Raw genomic sequence first — 4,059 nt, 5'->3', positions numbered from 1 at the left:
ATCAAGCAAATCCAAGCCTGGGTATTTATCAAAAGCAAATGAGCCTTGGCTGGTGCAGCTCAGTGGCTTGAGTGCCAGCCTGTGAACTAAAGGCTTGCAGGTTTGATTCCCTGTCAGGGCACATTCCTGGGTTGCAGGCCAGGTCCCCAGTAGGGGAAATGTGAGACGAAACACACATTGATGTTTCTCTCCCTCTCTTTCTCCTTCATTTCTCCTCCCTCTAAAAATGAATGAATGAATGAATAAATAAGAAAATGAAAACACTAACTCCAAAGACATATATTTTGATTTTATTGCAGCATTACTTACAATAGACATAATATAGAAGCAAGTTCAGTGTCTTTGGATAGAAAGATGATAGATAGGTAAAGAAAATGTATATGTTTACAAGGAAGTATTTTTGAGCTAAAAAAGGGAAAGTGTGGTGTTACTAACAACATGGATGGGCCCTGAAGATTATGATAAGTGAGATAAGTCAGACACAGAAAGACAAATAGTATACAGTATCACTTATATGTGGAATCTGAAGAAAAGAGTAAACAAACAAAACATGTTACAAACAGGATCCATGTAGAGAGCAGGCTGGTAGTACCAGTGGGGAGTAGGGTTAGGGGGGTGGGTAAAAGATGAAGGCATTAAGAAGGACAAATTGGCAGAAACAAGTCACAGGGATGCAACACAGCACAGGGAACATGGTCAATAACATTGTAATTCCTATGTATGGTGGCAGGTGGGTTCTGGAAATATTAGGAGGAACTTTGTAAAGTATATGGTTGCCTGCAACTAATTCAAACTAATAGTCCATGTAAACTGTTATTGAAAAATAGACTTTATATTAAAAAGGACATTTTTAAACATTTAATTGAAATTAGTATTTGAATATTATCTCTTGTAAAAAACCAGTAGCTTCCACTTAGAGTTTATTTTGGTTGGTAGACTGAAATTTTCAAAAGTACTTATTACTAGTAAGTCCTACATGATTACTAACCAATTATCTACCAACAGTTTACTTCCCATAAGTTCAAGTTTACAAAGCTGTCTTAGGAATATAAACTTAATAAATATGTAACTCTTCAGGGCTCATTTATAAAAGAAAAAGCATTAAAGTGTATTCACTGGTACATATCAACAAATCAGTCAACAGCACAAACTGAATAACAATCGCAAAAATAAACAAATCAAACAGTCTTTATACTGGACACCAAATATGGAAGCTCTAAATTCTCTTATAATAAAAAATAGGAAACAAAAATAAAAAAGAAGGGAATGAGGGAAGGAAGGCAGGAGAGAAGGAAGGGAAAGGAAACTAAATGTAATAAAAGTTACAAAGAAAATATTTCCAGAACCAGGGATGATTTAAAAAATAATTAGGAAGTTTTGCATCATGGGCATGAACCAGTCAAATCAGTTGCTGGCTGTAAGCAAATAATAGGCCGTAGTTTCAGTACCAGATGTTTTTCATTTGGCACTCCCATGGAAGCTAGAGCAACTAAATGTTCAACTTATATTTTAAAAAAATTGAACATAATATACATATTAAATACTAATTTGAATAAAGCCTAACAATCACATTAATGGTTTGTGGGCTTTTAATTGACTGCTTTATAAGCTGAAATTTAAACAATGTAGAGTTATCATATCATATCTAATTCTCAAAACCAATTTTGGTATGGATGGAATTTTCTGTATTCTGTGCTAATTTAATTTATACTTCTTTATAAAAGCAAATATTGATTTTCACTTAAAATATAAATTATGAGAAAAATCTCATAAGTTTCTTTCCCTTCTGAGGATCATTCATTGTTCTGATCTAAATTTTATTAGGTTGAAATAATTTATTGAGATATATTCTCAGAAATTGTCCATATTTTCTGAGAACTTGCATAAAAAACAAAAACTTTAAGTTGTCTTTATCTGATTCACCAGAAATAGAATCTTTGGTTTTCAGCCTCTTATTTCAGAGAATTTTAAAGGCCCTTCCTTTGCCTTCCAGCATTCATTTTATAGCTAAAATATGATTTTGCAAATAGTAGTTCATGTCTGCCTGTTTTAAAGGAATTGATTTTCCCAGTTTGATTGAAAGTGACTTTTTCTGGTCTTCATCTCAGCAAATTTCTTACATTGTGTTCACACTTCTATATTCCTTTCTTCTTTCTTCTCTCTCTCCCCCCCCTCACTCTAGTTCGAGTACTTTCTCTCTTTCTAATAGTTTACCTTGCCAGGATCTTGGGACTAGTCTTGGAGTAATGTCTCCCATGAAAAACCACTCTTCCAGCTGTGAGGTTACCAGTTAGCCTGAAACTTGTAAAAAAGCAAACATTAACTCTTTAGTTTTAGATAAGCTTGCTATTGCTATCACTTTAGAATTATGTATTTTTACAGTCCAATGGCACATTGTCTCCTTGGTGTCTCCTATTTGTGTGTGACACCCTTTGCTTTAGTCTCTGTGACATTCTTTTATACTTAAAACTGATCTTTGTTTTTGTTTTTATTAGGTCATACTTTCTCCATTAAATACCCCAGATCATGAGTGTGTTTTTCTTTATTTTTGTTTTATTGTTGTTCAAGTACGGTTTTCTGCATATCCCCCCCAGCACTGCCCCCCCAACCCCAGCCATCCCCACCTCCCTCTTCTGATCCCACCCCTTCTTGATTTTGTCCATGTGTCCTTTATGATCTCACCTTTAAGTGGAACTTCATCAACAAATGAATGTGTTTCTCAACACTATCCTCTTTTCAGTTTCCCTGTTTAATTTTAAATTATAAAAATTTTAATTTATAATTCTAACTTTTATCTATTCTGTAATCAGTAATTACAGTTATCTTTTGCCTAGTTGAGTTCCTTTGCATGTCATTTTTTCTTCCAGTTTGCTCTCTCTTCACTAAGCTACTGAGTGATCTTGCACTGCCCCAATAATTCAGTTATTATGGATTTCCCCAGCTGTCATATAACTCAGGCCCCTGGGGACTAGTGGCAATTGTGGAATGATAGGCAATGAGAGGCCATTAAAGGTAAAGCCAAAAAAAAACAGACTGGCAGACTGTGAGTCCAGAGTTTTGACAGTGAAGTCTTCCTTGGATTTCTTAGGATTCTGCAGAGGTGGTGAACAGTGCAGAGTTGGGTAGATTGTCCCCTACAGCTGAAGGAGATCAGGTGTCTCTGTAGCAGATTCTACCAGAGAAGCTGTGCCCTCTGGGCTAATAATGAGTTCACTGCTCTCTCTCCTTCATTCCACATTCATCCCTAGCATTAGGGATGCATGGTGCACTGCAGGCAGTCCATAGATAATGCATTATTTACTTTAGTTTTGAAAATAATAACTAGAAAATTAAAAACAATTTTCTTACAGAAAAGTATTAAATAATAATGAAAGCTCAAAAATGAAATGTTTAAAATATTCCTCTACCACTTAGAAATATTCATTAGCATTTGAAGATCATTATGTTCAGGCTTTGTGTATGTGTATATACACACATATAAGTATATAATATACATACATATTACATATATGCATGTAAGTTAGGTGATGTCGTGATAACCAGCAAATCAAGAATCCTGAGTTGCCCTGGCTGGTGTAGCTTAGTGGATTGAGTGCAGGCCTGTGAAGCAAAAGATCGCAGTTCGATTCCCAGTCAGGGCACGTGCCTAGGTTGCAGGCCAGCTCCCAGTGGGGGACACATGAGAGGCAACCACGCATTGATGTTTCTCTCATTCCCTCTCTTCTTCCCTTCCCCTCTCTCTGAAAATAAATAAGTAAAATATTTTAAAAAAAGAATCCTGAGTTATTTTTTAGGCTTTACCACCAAAACTGGATTGATTGAAACCCTTAGGCATACTTTGAAACCTGGGTTGATTGATGAGGCTGTATCTTAAATTCTTCCTTTTTCTAATTAAATAAACAATTATGAAAAGTTCACCATTGATTTTTAACATTTCACAATTTTTGCAATTAATTTAAATTAATGTATAAATGGATATATATCCCAGCAAATTCTAATAAGGTATGTAAATACATTAAATAAAATGTTATTTCCTGGAGCTCCTGGCATTGTTTTCCT

Source organism: Artibeus jamaicensis, unplaced genomic scaffold (assembly GCF_021234435.1).
Source record: "Artibeus jamaicensis isolate MK-2021 breed Jamaican fruit bat unplaced genomic scaffold, CSHL_Jam_final contig_391, whole genome shotgun sequence".
Lineage (NCBI taxonomy): Eukaryota > Metazoa > Chordata > Mammalia > Chiroptera > Phyllostomidae > Artibeus > Artibeus jamaicensis.
This window is presented reverse-complemented; position numbering follows the sequence as displayed.